This window comes from Triturus cristatus, chromosome 4_1 (genome assembly GCF_964204655.1).
Source record: "Triturus cristatus chromosome 4_1, aTriCri1.1, whole genome shotgun sequence".
Taxonomy (NCBI): Eukaryota; Metazoa; Chordata; class Amphibia; order Caudata; family Salamandridae; genus Triturus; species Triturus cristatus.
Genome location: NC_140585.1, coordinates 108,971,104 through 108,988,736, shown reverse-complemented (window position 1 = coordinate 108,988,736; position 17,633 = coordinate 108,971,104). Strand labels below are relative to the sequence as shown.

Genomic DNA, 17,633 nt, shown 5'->3' with positions numbered 1-17,633 from the left:
GCATGCTTTGCATGTATGAGGCCCCGGGTTCAATCCCCGGCATCTCCAGACTTTTGCCATGCTTACCTTGGATTTTGGGCAGAAAGCTAGGCTGGCATCATGATGAAGGAAGAGATATGTCCTCCAACCGGGAAGAGGACCCCGCTTAATCTGTCAGACGTTTGCCTTGAAAAATCCCATGAAATGGGGCTATCTCATTTTTGATGATTATAGATCAAAAGAATCCTACTTGTTGAAGACATCAAAGTGATGATTCATCTTGACAACCATAATGCTTTGATGATAGAAATCTGTCGCATCTCTCTTGATCATTGGTAAGGGTTCTTCTTCTAAACCAAAGACTCTTTACAGTAGCTTTTAGAAAAACTGAATATTTTGTTTATCTCAATCACCTTCAATCTACAGATTTTTCCGTTCTCTTTCCTTTTGAAAATGCATCCAAAATGCACGTTCTTGATGCTGGGTGCTTAGTAATGACTCCCATAACTTTCTGTCATTTCTTTCATGGTTCCGCGCAGCCATCCATTTGCCACCAATGCTGCCCAAGGTCTTTGTATCAAAGTTCCTTTCCTTTCTGTAAAATTGAAATTTGGAGCACCCCTGCTTATCCCCAAGCCAAGACAGAACATGAACTTTGGTCTGAAATCCTCCTTTGGGGTGATAAGACGTACCTTACAGTGTGCTCTAAGAACTGGTGACTTTGAGAGGGAGCTGCAGGTAATGTTAATGATTTTCATCGATCTGCTCCTGATCCCCACCCCCACAACCTTTCTTGAGCGAGAGATAATTACAGCGCTGAAAGATACTTCAGCCACTCCTTCGATAGCTCAGTTGGTAGAGCGGAGGACTGTAGCATAAAGTCAGACATCCTTAGGTCGCTGGTTCAAATCAGGCTCGAAGGATTTTGTGCTTCGATTTCCATATCTTTCACTTTTATTCAAACAATACCTTCCATTGATTATGATCGAGACTTTGCAGTCCCTGGGTTTCAGGGATTCCTTGCATCCATCAAACAGCTCGAGTGCAAAAGTGGGGATGTAGCTCAGTGGTAGAGCGCATGTTTTGCATGTATGAGGTCCCGGGTTCAATCCCCGGCATCTCCAGGAGCCTCTGTTCCTTATCTTGGCTTTTTTCCAGAAGGCTAGCCTGCCATCATGCAGAAAGAAGAAGTTTGTCATGCAGTTGGGGTGAGAGCCCCACTTAAATAGTCAGACATTTGCTTTGGAAAAATCTTTGAACTAGGCATAGTTTGCGCATTTCAAGAAAATCGGAGAATTTTGCATTCCAAAAGAAGGAAATAAATGCCCTCTCTGAGGATCGAACTCAGGACCTTCAGATTATGAGACTGACGCGCTGCCTACTGCGCTAAGAAGGCTGTATATAGGCATCTGTACATAAGACCATGAAGATCATCCAGGTACAAGGCTGAAGGATTTTCCTGACTGACATTGTATACTGCAGAGTCGAATGGGGTGATGTGGCCGTCGGTTCAATGCAGGGTTTCCAATCATACAGTCAAATCTTGCAGAAGTGGGGATGTAGCTCAGTGGTAGAGCGCATGCTTTGCATGTATGAGGCCCCGGGTTCAATCCCCGGCATCTCCAGACTTTTGCCATGCTTACCTTGGATTTTGGGCAGAAAGCTAGGCTGGCATCATGATGAAGGAAGAGATATGTCCTCCAACCGGGAAGAGGACCCCGCTTAATCTGTCAGACGTTTGCCTTGAAAAATCCCATGAAATGGGGCTATCTCATTTTTGATGATTATAGATCAAAAGAATCCTACTTGTTGAAGACATCAAAGTGATGATTCATCTTGACAACCATAATGCTTTGATGATAGAAATCTGTCGCATCTCTCTTGATCATTGGTAAGGGTTCTTCTTCTAAACCAAAGACTCTTTACAGTAGCTTTTAGAAAAATGGAATATTTTGTTTATCTCAATCACCTTCAATCTACAGATTTTTCCGTTCTCTTTCCTTTTGAAAATGCATCCAAAATGCACGTTCTTGATGCTGGGTGCTTAGTAATGACTCCCATAACTTTCTGTCATTTCTTTCATGGTTCCGCGCAGCCATCCATTTGCCACCAATGCTGCCCAAGGTCTTTGTATCAAAGTTCCTTTCCTTTCTGTAAAATTGAAATTTGGAGCACCCCTGCTTATCCCCAAGCCAAGACAGAACATGAACTTTGGTCTGAAATCCTCCTTTGGGGTGATAAGACGTACCTTACAGTGTGCTCTAAGAACTGGTGACTTTGAGAGGGAGCTGCAGGTAATGTTCATGATTTTCATCGATCTGCTCCTGATCCCCACCCCCACAACCTTTCTTGAGCGAGAGATAATTACAGCGCTGAAAGATACTTCAGCCACTCCTTCGATAGCTCAGTTGGTAGAGCGGAGGACTGTAGCATAAAGTCAGACATCCTTAGGTCGCTGGTTCAAATCTGGCTCGAAGGATTTTGTGCTTCGATTTCCATATCTTTCACTTTTATTCAAACAATACCTTCCATTGATTATGATCGAGACTTTGCAGTCCCTGGGTTTCAGGGACTCCTTGCATCCATCAAACAGCTCGAGTGCAAAAGTGGGGATGTAGCTCAGTGGTAGAGCGCATGCTTCGCATGTATGAGGTCCCGGGTTCAATCCCCGGCATCTCCAGGAGCCTCTGTTCCTTATCTTGGCTTTTTTCCAGAAGGCTAGCCTGCCATCATGCAGAAAGAAGAAGTTTGTCATGCAGTTGGGGTGAGAGCCCCACTTAAATAGTCAGACATTTGCTTTGGAAAAATCTTTGAACTAGGCATAGTTTGCGCATTTCAAGAAAATCGGAGAATTTTGCATTCCAAAAGAAGGAAATAAATGCCCTCTCTGAGGATCGAACTCAGGACCTTCAGATTATGAGACTGACGCGCTGCCTACTGCGCTAAGAAGGCTGTATATAGGCATCTGTACATAAGACCATGAAGATCATCCAGGTACAAGGCTGAAGTTTTTTCCTGACTGACATTGTATACTGCAGAGTCAAATGGGGTGATGTGGCCGTCGGTTCAATGCAGGGTTTCCAATCATACAGTCAAATTTTGCAGAAGTGGGGATGTAGCTCAGTGGTAGAGCGCATGCTTTGCATGTATCAGGCCCCGGGTTCAATCCCCGGCATCTCCAGACTTTTGCCATGCTTACCTTGGATTTTGGGCAGAAAGCTAGGCTGGCATCATGATGAAGGAAGAGATATGTCCTCCAACAGGGATGAGGACCCTGCTTAATCTGTCAGACGTTTGCCTTGAAAAATCCCATGAAATGGGGCTATCTCATTTTTGATGATTATAGATCAAAAGAATCCTACTTGTTGAAGACATCAAAGTGATGATTCATCTTGACAACCATAATGCTTTGATGATAGAAATCTGTCGCATCTCTCTTGATCATTGGTAAGGGTTCTTCTTCTAAACCAAAGACTCTTTACAGTAGCTTTTAGAAAAACGGAATATTTTGTTTATCTCAATCACCTTCAATCTACAGATTTTTCCGTTCTCTTTCCTTTTGAAAATGCATCCAAAATGCACGTTCTTGATGCTGGGTGCTTAGTAATGACTCCCATAACTTTCTGTCATTTCTTTCATGGTTCCGCGCAGCCATCCATTTGCCACCAATGCTGCCCAAGGTCTTTGTATCAAAGTTCCTTTCCTTTCTGTAAAATTGAAATTTGGAGCACCCCTGCTTATCCCCAAGCCAAGACAGAACATGAACTTTGGTCTGAAATCCTCCTTTGGGGTGATAAGACGTACCTTACAGTGTGCTCTAAGAACTGGTGACTTTGAGAGGGAGCTGCAGGTAATGTTAATGATTTTCATCGATCTGCTCCTGATCCCCACCCCCACAACCTTTCTTGAGCGAGAGATAATTACAGCGCTGAAAGATACTTCAGACACTCCTTCGATAGCTCAGTTGGTAGAGCGGAGGACTGTAGCATAAAGTCAGACATCCTTAGGTCGCTGGTTCAAATCAGGCTCGAAGGATTTTGTGCTTCGATTTCCATATCTTTCACTTTTATTCAAACAATACCTTCCATTGATTATGATCGAGACTTTGCAGTCCCTGGGTTTCAGGGATTCCTTGCATCCATCAAACAGCTCGAGTGCAAAAGTGGGGATGTAGCTCAGTGGTAGAGCGCATGTTTTGCATGTATGAGGTCCCGGGTTCAATCCCCGGCATCTCCAGGAGCCTCTGTTCCTTATCTTGGCTTTTTTCCAGAAGGCTAGCCTGCCATCATGCAGAAAGAAGAAGTTTGTCATGCAGTTGGGGTGAGAGCCCCACTTAAATAGTCAGACATTTGCTTTGGAAAAATCTTTGAACTAGGCATTGTTTGCGCATTTCAAGAAAATCGGAGAATTTTGCATTCCAAAAGAAGGAAATAAATGCCCTCTCTGAGGATCGAACTCAGGACCTTCAGATTATGAGACTGACGCGCTGCCTACTGCGCTAAGAAGGCTGTATATAGGCATCTGTACATAAGACCATGAAGATCATCCAGGTACAAGGCTGAAGGATTTTCCTGACTGACATTGTATACTGCAGAGTCGAATGGGGTGATGTGGCCGTCGGTTCAATGCAGGGTTTCCAATCATACAGTCAAATCTTGCAGAAGTGGGGATGTAGCTCAGTGGTAGAGCGCATGCTTTGCATGTATGAGGCCCCGGGTTCAATCCCCGGCATCTCCAGACTTTTGCCATGCTTACCTTGGATTTTGGGCAGAAAGCTAGGCTGGCATCATGATGAAGGAAGAGATATGTCCTGCAACCGGGATGAGGACCCCGCTTAATCTGTCAGACGTTTGCCTTGAAAAATCCCATGAAATGGGGCTATCTCATTTTTGATGATTATAGATCAAAAGAATCCTACTTGTTGAAGACATCAAAGTGATGATTCATCTTGACAACCATAATGCTTTGATGATAGAAATCTGTCGCATCTCTCTTGATCATTGGTAAGGGTTCTTCTTCTAAACCAAAGACTCTTTACAGTAGCTTTTAGAAAAACGGAATATTTTGTTTATCTCAATCACCTTCAATCTACAGATTTTTCTGTTCTCTTTCCTTTTGAAAATGCATCCAAAATGCACGTTCTTGATGCTGGGTGCTTAGTAATGACTCCCATAACTTTCTGTCATTTCTTTCATGGTTCCGCGCAGCCATCCATTTGCCACCAATGCTGCCCAAGGTCTTTGTATCAAAGTTCCTTTCCTTTCTGTAAAATTGAAATTTGGAGCACCCCTGTTTATCCCCAAGCCAAGACAGAACATGAACTTTGGTCTGAAATCCTCCTTTGGGGTGATAAGACGTACCTTACAGTGTGCTCTAAGAACTGGTGACTTTGAGAGGGAGCTGCAGGTAATGTTCATGATTTTCATCGATCTGCTCCTGATCCCCACCCCCACAACCTTTATTGAGCGAGAGATAATTACAGCGCTGAAAGATACTTCAGCCACTCCTTCGATAGCTCAGTTGGTAGAGCGGAGGACTGTAGCATAAAGTCAGACATCCTTAGGTCGCTGGTTCAAATCTGGCTCGAAGGATTTTGTGCTTCGATTTCCATATCTTTCACTTTTATTCAAACAATACCTTCCATTGATTATGATCGAGACTTTGCAGTCCCTGGGTTTCAGGGACTCCTTGCATCCATCAAACAGCTCGAGTGCAAAAGTGGGGATGTAGCTCAGTGGTAGAGCGCATGCTTCGCATGTATGAGGTCCCGGGTTCAATCCCCGGCATCTCCAGGAGCCTCTGTTCCTTATCTTGGCTTTTTTCCAGAAGGCTAGCCTGCCATCATGCAGAAAGAAGAAGTTTGTCATGCAGTTGGGGTGAGAGCCCCACTTAAATAGTCAGACATTTGCTTTGGAAAAATCTTTGAACTAGGCATAGTTTGCGCATTTCAAGAAAATCGGAGAATTTTGCATTCCAAAAGAAGGAAATAAATGCCCTCTCTGAGGATCGAACTCAGGACCTTCAGATTATGAGACTGACGCGCTGCCTACTGCGCTAAGAAGGCTGTATATAGGCATCTGTACATAAGACCATGAAGATCATCCAGGTACAAGGCTGAAGTTTTTTCCTGACTGACATTGTATACTGCAGAGTCAAATGGGGTGATGTGGCCGTCGGTTCAATGCAGGGTTTCCAATCATACAGTCAAATTTTGCAGAAGTGGGGATGTAGCTCAGTGGTAGAGCGCATGCTTTGCATGTATCAGGCCCCGGGTTCAATCCCCGGCATCTCCAGACTTTTGCCATGCTTACCTTGGATTTTGGGCAGAAAGCTAGGCTGGCATCATGATGAAGGAAGAGATATGTCCTCCAACAGGGATGAGGACCCTGCTTAATCTGTCAGACGTTTGCCTTGAAAAATCCCATGAAATGGGGCTATCTCATTTTTGATGATTATAGATCAAAAGAATCCTACTTGTTGAAGACATCAAAGTGATGATTCATCTTGACAACCATAATGCTTTGATGATAGAAATCTGTCGCATCTCTCTTGATCATTGGTAAGGGTTCTTCTTCTAAACCAAAGACTCTTTACAGTAGCTTTTAGAAAAACGGAATATTTTGTTTATCTCAATCACCTTCAATCTACAGATTTTTCCGTTCTCTTTCCTTTTGAAAATGCATCCAAAATGCACGTTCTTGATGCTGGGTGCTTAGTAATGACTCCCATAACTTTCTGTCATTTCTTTCATGGTTCCGCGCAGCCATCCATTTGCCACCAATGCTGCCCAAGGTCTTTGTATCAAAGTTCCTTTCCTTTCTGTAAAATTGAAATTTGGAGCACCCCTGCTTATCCCCAAGCCAAGACAGAACATGAACTTTGGTCTGAAATCCTCCTTTGGGGTGATAAGACGTACCTTACAGTGTGCTCTAAGAACTGGTGACTTTGAGAGGGAGCTGCAGGTAATGTTAATGATTTTCATCGATCTGCTCCTGATCCCCACCCCCACAACCTTTCTTGAGCGAGAGATAATTACAGCGCTGAAAGATACTTCAGCCACTCCTTCGATAGCTCAGTTGGTAGAGCGGAGGACTGTAGCATAAAGTCAGACATCCTTAGGTCGCTGGTTCAAATCTGGCTCGAAGGATTTTGTGCTTCGATTTCCATATCTTTCACTTTTATTCAAACAATACCTTCCATTGATTATGATCGAGACTTTGCAGTCCCTGGGTTTCAGGGACTCCTTGCATCCATCAAACAGCTCGAGTGCAAAAGTGGGGATGTAGCTCAGTGGTAGAGCGCATGCTTCGCATGTATGAGGTCCCGGGTTCAATCCCTGGCATCTCCAGGAGCCTCTGTTCCTTATCTTGGCTTTTTTCCAGAAGGCTAGCCTGCCATCATGCAGAAAGAAGAAGTTTGTCATGCAGTTGGGGTGAGAGCCCCACTTAAATAGTCAGACATTTGCTTTGGAAAAATCTTTGAACTAGGCATAGTTTGCGCATTTCAAGAAAATCGGAGAATTTTGCATTCCAAAAGAAGGAAATAAATGCCCTCTCTGAGGATCGAACTCAGGACCTTCAGATTATGAGACTGACGCGCTGCCTACTGCGCTAAGAAGGCTGTATATAGGCATCTGTACATAAGACCATGAAGATCATCCAGGTACAAGGCTGAAGTTTTTTCCTGACTGACATTGTATACTGCAGAGTCAAATGGGGTGATGTGGCCGTCGGTTCAATGCAGGGTTTCCAATCATACAGTCAAATTTTGCAGAAGTGGGGATGTAGCTCAGTGGTAGAGCGCATGCTTTGCATGTATCAGGCCCCGGGTTCAATCCCCGGCATCTCCAGACTTTTGCCATGCTTACCTTGGATTTTGGGCAGAAAGCTAGGCTGGCATCATGATGAAGGAAGAGATATGTCCTCCAACCGGGAAGAGGACCCCGCTTAATCTGTCAGACGTTTGCCTTGAAAAATCCCATGAAATGGGGCTATCTCATTTTTGATGATTATAGATCAAAAGAATCCTACTTGTTGAAGACATCATAGTGATGATTCAGCTTGACAATCATAATGCTTTGATGATAGAAATCTGTCGCATCTCTCTTGATCATTGGTAAGGGTTCTTCTTCTAAACCAGAGACTCTTTACAGTAGCTTTTAGAAAAACAGAATATTTTGTTTATCTCAATCACCTTCAATCTACAGATTTTTCCGTTCTCTTTCCTTTTGAAAATGCATCCAAAATGCACGTTCTTGATGCTGGGTGCTTAGTAATGACTTCCATAACTTTCTGTCATTTCTTTCATGGTTCCGCGCAGCCATCCATTGGCCACCAATGCTGCCCAAGGTCTTTGTATCAAAGTTCCTTTCCTTTCTGTAAAATTGAAATTTGGAGCACCCCTGCTTATCCCCAAGCCAAGACAGAACATGAACTTTGGTCTGAAATCCTCCTTTGGGGTGATAAGACGTACCTTACAGTGTGCTCTAAGAACTGGTGACTTTGAGAGGGAGCTGCAGGTAATGTTAATGATTTTCATCGATCTGCTCCTGATCCCCACCCCCACAACCTTTCTTGAGCGAGAGATAATTACAGCGCTGAAAGATACTTCAGCCACTCCTTTGATAGCTCAGTTGGTAGAGCGGAGGACTGTAGCATAAAGTCAGACATCCTTAGGTCGCTGGTTCAAATCAGGCTCGAAGGATTTTGTGCTTCGATTTCCATATCTTTCACTTTTATTCAAACAATACCTTCCATTGATTATGATCGAGACTTTGCAGTCCCTGGGTTTCAGGGATTCCTTGCATCCATCAAACAGCTCAAGTGCAAAAGTGGGGATGTAGCTCAGTGGTAGAGCGCATGTTTCGCATGTATGAGGTCCCGGGTTCAATCCCCGGCATCTCCAGGAGCCTCTGTTCCTTATCTTGGCTTTTTTCCAGAATGCTAGCCTGCCATCATGCAGAAAGAAGAAGTTTGTCATGCAGTTGGGGTGAGAGCCCCACTTAAATAGTCAGACATTTGCTTTGGAAAAATCTTTGAACTAGGCATAGTTTGCGCATTTCAAGAAAATCGGAGAATTTTGCATTCCAAAAGAAGGAAATAAATGCCCTCTCTGAGGATCGAACTCAGGACCTTCAGATTATGAGACTGACGCGCTGCCTACTGCGCTAAGAAGGCTGTATATAGGCATCTGTACATAAGACCATGAAGATCATCCAGGTACAAGGCTGAAGGATTTTCCTGACTGACATTGTATACTGCAGAGTCGAATGGGGTGATGTGGCCGTCGGTTCAATGCAGGGTTTCCAATCATACAGTCAAATCTTGCAGAAGTGGGGATGTAGCTCAGTGGTAGAGCGCATGCTTTGCATGTATGAGGCCCCGGGTTCAATCCCCGGCATCTCCAGACTTTTGCCATGCTTACCTTGGATTTTGGGCAGAAAGCTAGGCTGGCATCATGATGAAGGAAGAGATATGTCCTCCAACCGGGAAGAGGACCCCGCTTAATCTGTCAGACGTTTGCCTTGAAAAATCCCATGAAATGGGGCTATCTCATTTTTGATGATTATAGATCAAAAGAATCCTACTTGTTGAAGACATCAAAGTGATGATTCATCTTGACAACCATAATGCTTTGATGATAGAAATCTGTCGCATCTCTCTTGATCATTGGTAAGGGTTCTTCTTCTAAACCAAAGACTCTTTACAGTAGCTTTTAGAAAAACGGAATATTTTGTTTATCTCAATCACCTTCAATCTACAGATTTTTCCGTTCTCTTTCCTTTTGAAAATGCATCCAAAATGCACGTTCTTGATGCTGGGTGCTTAGTAATGACTCCCATAACTTTCTGTCATTTCTTTCATGGTTCCGCGCAGCCATCCATTTGCCACCAATGCTGCCCAAGGTCTTTGTATCAAAGTTCCTTTCCTTTCTGTAAAATTGAAATTTGGAGCACCCCTGCTTATCCCCAAGCCAAGACAGAACATGAACTTTGGTCTGAAATCCTCCTTTGGGGTGATAAGACGTACCTTACAGTGTGCTCTAAGAACTGGTGACTTTGAGAGGGAGCTGCAGGTAATGTTAATGATTTTCATCGATCTGCTCCTGATCCCCACCCCCACAACCTTTCTTGAGCGAGAGATAATTACAGCGCTGAAAGATACTTCAGCCACTCCTTCGATAGCTCAGTTGGTAGAGCGGAGGACTGTAGCATAAAGTCAGACATCCTTAGGTCGCTGGTTCAAATCTGGCTCGAAGGATTTTGTGCTTCGATTTCCATATCTTTCACTTTTATTCAAACAATACCTTCCATTGATTATGATCGAGACTTTGCAGTCCCTGGGTTTCAGGGACTCCTTGCATCCATCAAACAGCTCGAGTGCAAAAGTGGGGATGTAGCTCAGTGGTAGAGCGCATGCTTCGCATGTATGAGGTCCCGGGTTCAATCCCTGGCATCTCCAGGAGCCTCTGTTCCTTATCTTGGCTTTTTTCCAGAAGGCTAGCCTGCCATCATGCAGAAAGAAGAAGTTTGTCATGCAGTTGGGGTGAGAGCCCCACTTAAATAGTCAGACATTTGCTTTGGAAAAATCTTTGAACTAGGCATAGTTTGCGCATTTCAAGAAAATCGGAGAATTTTGCATTCCAAAAGAAGGAAATAAATGCCCTCTCTGAGGATCGAACTCAGGACCTTCAGATTATGAGACTGACGCGCTGCCTACTGCGCTAAGAAGGCTGTATATAGGCATCTGTACATAAGACCATGAAGATCATCCAGGTACAAGGCTGAAGTTTTTTCCTGACTGACATTGTATACTGCAGAGTCAAATGGGGTGATGTGGCCGTCGGTTCAATGCAGGGTTTCCAATCATACAGTCAAATTTTGCAGAAGTGGGGATGTAGCTCAGTGGTAGAGCGCATGCTTTGCATGTATCAGGCCCCGGGTTCAATCCCCGGCATCTCCAGACTTTTGCCATGCTTACCTTGGATTTTGGGCAGAAAGCTAGGCTGGCATCATGATGAAGGAAGAGATATGTCCTCCAACCGGGAAGAGGACCCCGCTTAATCTGTCAGACGTTTGCCTTGAAAAATCCCATGAAATGGGGCTATCTCATTTTTGATGATTATAGATCAAAAGAATCCTACTTGTTGAAGACATCATAGTGATGATTCAGCTTGACAATCATAATGCTTTGATGATAGAAATCTGTCGCATCTCTCTTGATCATTGGTAAGGGTTCTTCTTCTAAACCAGAGACTCTTTACAGTAGCTTTTAGAAAAACAGAATATTTTGTTTATCTCAATCACCTTCAATCTACAGATTTTTCCGTTCTCTTTCCTTTTGAAAATGCATCCAAAATGCACGTTCTTGATGCTGGGTGCTTAGTAATGACTTCCATAACTTTCTGTCATTTCTTTCATGGTTCCGCGCAGCCATCCATTGGCCACCAATGCTGCCCAAGGTCTTTGTATCAAAGTTCCTTTCCTTTCTGTAAAATTGAAATTTGGAGCACCCCTGCTTATCCCCAAGCCAAGACAGAACATGAACTTTGGTCTGAAATCCTCCTTTGGGGTGATAAGACGTACCTTACAGTGTGCTCTAAGAACTGGTGACTTTGAGAGGGAGCTGCAGGTAATGTTAATGATTTTCATCGATCTGCTCCTGATCCCCACCCCCACAACCTTTCTTGAGCGAGAGATAATTACAGCGCTGAAAGATACTTCAGCCACTCCTTTGATAGCTCAGTTGGTAGAGCGGAGGACTGTAGCATAAAGTCAGACATCCTTAGGTCGCTGGTTCAAATCAGGCTCGAAGGATTTTGTGCTTCGATTTCCATATCTTTCACTTTTATTCAAACAATACCTTCCATTGATTATGATCGAGACTTTGCAGTCCCTGGGTTTCAGGGATTCCTTGCATCCATCAAACAGCTCAAGTGCAAAAGTGGGGATGTAGCTCAGTGGTAGAGCGCATGTTTCGCATGTATGAGGTCCCGGGTTCAATCCCCGGCATCTCCAGGAGCCTCTGTTCCTTATCTTGGCTTTTTTCCAGAATGCTAGCCTGCCATCATGCAGAAAGAAGAAGTTTGTCATGCAGTTGGGGTGAGAGCCCCACTTAAATAGTCAGACATTTGCTTTGGAAAAATCTTTGAACTAGGCATAGTTTGCGCATTTCAAGAAAATCGGAGAATTTTGCATTCCAAAAGAAGGAAATAAATGCCCTCTCTGAGGATCGAACTCAGGACCTTCAGATTATGAGACTGACGCGCTGCCTACTGCGCTAAGAAGGCTGTATATAGGCATCTGTACATAAGACCATGAAGATCATCCAGGTACAAGGCTGAAGGATTTTCCTGACTGACATTGTATACTGCAGAGTCGAATGGGGTGATGTGGCCGTCGGTTCAATGCAGGGTTTCCAATCATACAGTCAAATCTTGCAGAAGTGGGGATGTAGCTCAGTGGTAGAGCGCATGCTTTGCATGTATGAGGCCCCGGGTTCAATCCCCGGCATCTCCAGACTTTTGCCATGCTTACCTTGGATTTTGGGCAGAAAGCTAGGCTGGCATCATGATGAAGGAAGAGATATGTCCTCCAACAGGGATGAGGACCCTGCTTAATCTGTCAGACGTTTGCCTTGAAAAATCCCATGAAATGGGGCTATCTCATTTTTGATGATTATAGATCAAAAGAATCCTACTTGTTGAAGACATCAAAGTGATGATTCATCTTGACAACCATAATGCTTTGATGATAGAAATCTGTCGCATCTCTCTTGATCATTGGTAAGGGTTCTTCTTCTAAACCAAAGACTCTTTACAGTAGCTTTTAGAAAAACGGAATATTTTGTTTATCTCAATCACCTTCAATCTACAGATTTTTCCGTTCTCTTTCCTTTTGAAAATGCATCCAAAATGCACGTTCTTGATGCTGGGTGCTTAGTAATGACTCCCATAACTTTCTGTCATTTCTTTCATGGTTCCGCGCAGCCATCCATTTGCCACCAATGCTGCCCAAGGTCTTTGTATCAAAGTTCCTTTCCTTTCTGTAAAATTGAAATTTGGAGCACCCCTGCTTATCCCCAAGCCAAGACAGAACATGAACTTTGGTCTGAAATCCTCCTTTGGGGTGATAAGACGTACCTTACAGTGTGCTCTAAGAACTGGTGACTTTGAGAGGGAGCTGCAGGTAATGTTAATGATTTTCATCGATCTGCTCCTGATCCCCACCCCCACAACCTTTCTTGAGCGAGAGATAATTACAGCGCTGAAAGATACTTCAGCCACTCCTTCGATAGCTCAGTTGGTAGAGCGGAGGACTGTAGCATAAAGTCAGACATCCTTAGGTCGCTGGTTCAAATCTGGCTCGAAGGATTTTGTGCTTCGATTTCCATATCTTTCACTTTTATTCAAACAATACCTTCCATTGATTATGATCGAGACTTTGCAGTCCCTGGGTTTCAGGGACTCCTTGCATCCATCAAACAGCTCGAGTGCAAAAGTGGGGATGTAGCTCAGTGGTAGAGCGCATGCTTCGCATGTATGAGGTCCCGGGTTCAATCCCTGGCATCTCCAGGAGCCTCTGTTCCTTATCTTGGCTTTTTTCCAGAAGGCTAGCCTGCCATCATGCAGAAAGAAGAAGTTTGTCATGCAGTTGGGGTGAGAGCCCCACTTAAATAGTCAGACATTTGCTTTGGAAAAATCTTTGAACTAGGCATAGTTTGCGCATTTCAAGAAAATCGGAGAATTTTGCATTCCAAAAGAAGGAAATAAATGCCCTCTCTGAGGATCGAACTCAGGACCTTCAGATTATGAGACTGACGCGCTGCCTACTGCGCTAAGAAGGCTGTATATAGGCATCTGTACATAAGACCATGAAGATCATCCAGGTACAAGGCTGAAGTTTTTTCCTGACTGACATTGTATACTGCAGAGTCAAATGGGGTGATGTGGCCGTCGGTTCAATGCAGGGTTTCCAATCATACAGTCAAATTTTGCAGAAGTGGGGATGTAGCTCAGTGGTAGAGCGCATGCTTTGCATGTATCAGGCCCCGGGTTCAATCCCCGGCATCTCCAGACTTTTGCCATGCTTACCTTGGATTTTGGGCAGAAAGCTAGGCTGGCATCATGATGAAGGAAGAGATATGTCCTCCAACCGGGAAGAGGACCCCGCTTAATCTGTCAGACGTTTGCCTTGAAAAATCCCATGAAATGGGGCTATCTCATTTTTGAGTATTATAGATCAAAAGAATCCTACTTGTTGAAGACATCATAGTGATGATTCAGCTTGACAATCATAATGCTTTGATGATAGAAATCTGTCGCATCTCTCTTGATCATTGGTAAGGGTTCTTCTTCTAAACCAGAGACTCTTTACAGTAGCTTTTAGAAAAACAGAATATTTTGTTTATCTCAATCACCTTCAATCTACAGATTTTTCCGTTCTCTTTCCTTTTGAAAATGCATCCAAAATGCACGTTCTTGATGCTGGGTGCTTAGTAATGACTTCCATAACTTTCTGTCATTTCTTTCATGGTTCCGCGCAGCCATCCATTGGCCACCAATGCTGCCCAAGGTCTTTGTATCAAAGTTCCTTTCCTTTCTGTAAAATTGAAATTTGGAGCACCCCTGCTTATCCCCAAGCCAAGACAGAACATGAACTTTGGTCTGAAATCCTCCTTTGGGGTGATAAGACGTACCTTACAGTGTGCTCTAAGAACTGGTGACTTTGAGAGGGAGCTGCAGGTAATGTTAATGATTTTCATCGATCTGCTCCTGATCCCCACCCCCACAACCTTTCTTGAGCGAGAGATAATTACAGCGCTGAAAGATACTTCAGCCACTCCTTTGATAGCTCAGTTGGTAGAGCGGAGGACTGTAGCATAAAGTCAGACATCCTTAGGTCGCTGGTTCAAATCAGGCTCGAAGGATTTTGTGCTTCGATTTCCATATCTTTCACTTTTATTCAAACAATACCTTCCATTGATTATGATCGAGACTTTGCAGTCCCTGGGTTTCAGGGATTCCTTGCATCCATCAAACAGCTCAAGTGCAAAAGTGGGGATGTAGCTCAGTGGTAGAGCGCATGTTTCGCATGTATGAGGTCCCGGGTTCAATCCCCGGCATCTCCAGGAGCCTCTGTTCCTTATCTTGGCTTTTTTCCAGAATGCTAGCCTGCCATCATGCAGAAAGAAGAAGTTTGTCATGCAGTTGGGGTGAGAGCCCCACTTAAATAGTCAGACATTTGCTTTGGAAAAATCTTTGAACTAGGCATAGTTTGCGCATTTCAAGAAAATCGGAGAATTTTGCATTCCAAAAGAAGGAAATAAATGCCCTCTCTGAGGATCGAACTCAGGACCTTCAGATTATGAGACTGACGCGCTGCCTACTGCGCTAAGAAGGCTGTATATAGGCATCTGTACATAAGACCATGAAGATCATCCAGGTACAAGGCTGAAGGATTTTCCTGACTGACATTGTATACTGCAGAGTCGAATGGGGTGATGTGGCCGTCGGTTCAATGCAGGGTTTCCAATCATACAGTCAAATCTTGCAGAAGTGGGGATGTAGCTCAGTGGTAGAGCGCATGCTTTGCATGTATGAGGCCCCGGGTTCAATCCCCGGCATCTCCAGACTTTTGCCATGCTTACCTTGGATTTTGGGCAGAAAGCTAGGCTGGCATCATGATGAAGGAAGAGATATGTCCTCCAACCGGGAAGAGGACCCCGCTTAATCTGTCAGACGTTTGCCTTGAAAAATCCCATGAAATGGGGCTATCTCATTTTTGATGATTATAGATCAAAAGAATCCTACTTGTTGAAGACATCAAAGTGATGATTCATCTTGACAACCATAATGCTTTGATGATAGAAATCTGTCGCATCTCTCTTGATCATTGGTAAGGGTTCTTCTTCTAAACCAAAGACTCTTTACAGTAGCTTTTAGAAAAACGGAATATTTTGTTTATCTCAATCACCTTCAATCTACAGATTTTTCCGTTCTCTTTCCTTTTGAAAATGCATCCAAAATGCACGTTCTTGATGCTGGGTGCTTAGTAATGACTCCCATAACTTTCTGTCATTTCTTTCATGGTTCCGCGCAGCCATCCATTTGCCACCAATGCTGCCCAAGGTCTTTGTATCAAAGTTCCTTTCCTTTCTGTAAAATTGAAATTTGGAGCACCCCTGCTTATCCCCAAGCCAAGACAGAACATGAACTTTGGTCTGAAATCCTCCTTTGGGGTGATAAGACGTACCTTACAGTGTGCTCTAAGAACTGGTGACTTTGAGAGGGAGCTGCAGGTAATGTTAATGATTTTCATCGATCTGCTCCTGATCCCCACCCCCACAACCTTTCTTGAGCGAGAGATAATTACAGCGCTGAAAGATACTTCAGCCACTCCTTCGATAGCTCAGTTGGTAGAGCGGAGGACTGTAGCATAAAGTCAGACATCCTTAGGTCGCTGGTTCAAATCTGGCTCGAAGGATTTTGTGCTTCGATTTCCATATCTTTCACTTTTATTCAAACAATACCTTCCATTGATTATGATCGAGACTTTGCAGTCCCTGGGTTTCAGGGACTCCTTGCATCCATCAAACAGCTCGAGTGCAAAAGTGGGGATGTAGCTCAGTGGTAGAGCGCATGCTTCGCATGTATGAGGTCCCGGGTTCAATCCCTGGCATCTCCAGGAGCCTCTGTTCCTTATCTTGGCTTTTTTCCAGAAGGCTAGCCTGCCATCATGCAGAAAGAAGAAGTTTGTCATGCAGTTGGGGTGAGAGCCCCACTTAAATAGTCAGACATTTGCTTTGGAAAAATCTTTGAACTAGGCATAGTTTGCGCATTTCAAGAAAATCGGAGAATTTTGCATTCCAAAAGAAGGAAATAAATGCCCTCTCTGAGGATCGAACTCAGGACCTTCAGATTATGAGACTGACGCGCTGCCTACTGCGCTAAGAAGGCTGTATATAGGCATCTGTACATAAGACCATGAAGATCATCCAGGTACAAGGCTGAAGTTTTTTCCTGACTGACATTGTATACTGCAGAGTCAAATGGGGTGATGTGGCCGTCGGTTCAATGCAGGGTTTCCAATCATACAGTCAAATTTTGCAGAAGTGGGGATGTAGCTCAGTGGTAGAGCGCATGCTTTGCATGTATCAGGCCCCGGGTTCAATCCCCGGCATCTCCAGACTTTTGCCATGCTTACCTTGGATTTTGGGCAGAAAGCTAGGCTGGCATCATGATGAAGGAAGAGATATGTCCTCCAACCGGGAAGAGGACCCCGCTTAATCTGTCAGACGTTTGCCTTGAAAAATCCCATGAAATGGGGCTATCTCATTTTTGATGATTATAGATCAAAAGAATCCTACTTGTTGAAGACATCATAGTGATGATTCAGCTTGACAATCATAATGCTTTGATGATAGAAATCTGTCGCATCTCTCTTGATCATTGGTAAGGGTTCTTCTTCTAAACCAGAGACTCTTTACAGTAGCTTTTAGAAAAACAGAATATTTTGTTTATCTCAATCACCTTCAATCTACAGATTTTTCCGTTCTCTTTCCTTTTGAAAATGCATCCAAAATGCACGTTCTTGATGCTGGGTGCTTAGTAATGACTTCCATAACTTTCTGTCATTTCTTTCATGGTTCCGCGCA

The 17,633-nt window shown here is 43.9% G+C and overlaps 13 non-coding genes across 13 annotated transcripts; 2 read left to right on the top strand and 11 right to left on the bottom strand.

Moving 5' to 3' along the window:
- Positions 1-1,302: 1,302 nt before the first annotated feature.
- TRNAM-CAU (transfer RNA methionine (anticodon CAU)) lies at positions 1,303-1,375 on the bottom strand. The gene has a single exon. It is a non-coding gene; the product is annotated as a tRNA-Met (tRNA).
- A 1,212-nt stretch (positions 1,376-2,587) lies between these two features.
- Positions 2,588-2,659, top strand: TRNAA-CGC (transfer RNA alanine (anticodon CGC)). The gene has a single exon. It is a non-coding gene; the product is annotated as a tRNA-Ala (tRNA).
- A 199-nt stretch (positions 2,660-2,858) lies between these two features.
- On the bottom strand, positions 2,859-2,931 carry TRNAM-CAU (transfer RNA methionine (anticodon CAU)). The gene has a single exon. It is a non-coding gene; the product is annotated as a tRNA-Met (tRNA).
- A 1,483-nt stretch (positions 2,932-4,414) lies between these two features.
- Positions 4,415-4,487, bottom strand: TRNAM-CAU (transfer RNA methionine (anticodon CAU)). Its single transcript has one exon. It is a non-coding gene; the product is annotated as a tRNA-Met (tRNA).
- A 1,212-nt stretch (positions 4,488-5,699) lies between these two features.
- On the top strand, positions 5,700-5,771 carry TRNAA-CGC (transfer RNA alanine (anticodon CGC)). The gene has a single exon. It is a non-coding gene; the product is annotated as a tRNA-Ala (tRNA).
- Positions 5,772-5,970: 199 nt separating this feature from the next.
- On the bottom strand, positions 5,971-6,043 carry TRNAM-CAU (transfer RNA methionine (anticodon CAU)). Its single transcript has one exon. It is a non-coding gene; the product is annotated as a tRNA-Met (tRNA).
- Positions 6,044-7,526: 1,483 nt separating this feature from the next.
- TRNAM-CAU (transfer RNA methionine (anticodon CAU)) lies at positions 7,527-7,599 on the bottom strand. Its single transcript has one exon. It is a non-coding gene; the product is annotated as a tRNA-Met (tRNA).
- A 1,483-nt stretch (positions 7,600-9,082) lies between these two features.
- On the bottom strand, positions 9,083-9,155 carry TRNAM-CAU (transfer RNA methionine (anticodon CAU)). Its single transcript has one exon. It is a non-coding gene; the product is annotated as a tRNA-Met (tRNA).
- Positions 9,156-10,638: 1,483 nt separating this feature from the next.
- TRNAM-CAU (transfer RNA methionine (anticodon CAU)) lies at positions 10,639-10,711 on the bottom strand. The gene has a single exon. It is a non-coding gene; the product is annotated as a tRNA-Met (tRNA).
- Positions 10,712-12,194: 1,483 nt separating this feature from the next.
- On the bottom strand, positions 12,195-12,267 carry TRNAM-CAU (transfer RNA methionine (anticodon CAU)). The gene has a single exon. It is a non-coding gene; the product is annotated as a tRNA-Met (tRNA).
- A 1,483-nt stretch (positions 12,268-13,750) lies between these two features.
- On the bottom strand, positions 13,751-13,823 carry TRNAM-CAU (transfer RNA methionine (anticodon CAU)). Its single transcript has one exon. It is a non-coding gene; the product is annotated as a tRNA-Met (tRNA).
- Positions 13,824-15,306: 1,483 nt separating this feature from the next.
- On the bottom strand, positions 15,307-15,379 carry TRNAM-CAU (transfer RNA methionine (anticodon CAU)). Its single transcript has one exon. It is a non-coding gene; the product is annotated as a tRNA-Met (tRNA).
- Positions 15,380-16,862: 1,483 nt separating this feature from the next.
- Positions 16,863-16,935, bottom strand: TRNAM-CAU (transfer RNA methionine (anticodon CAU)). Its single transcript has one exon. It is a non-coding gene; the product is annotated as a tRNA-Met (tRNA).
- Positions 16,936-17,633: the final 698 nt, after the last annotated feature.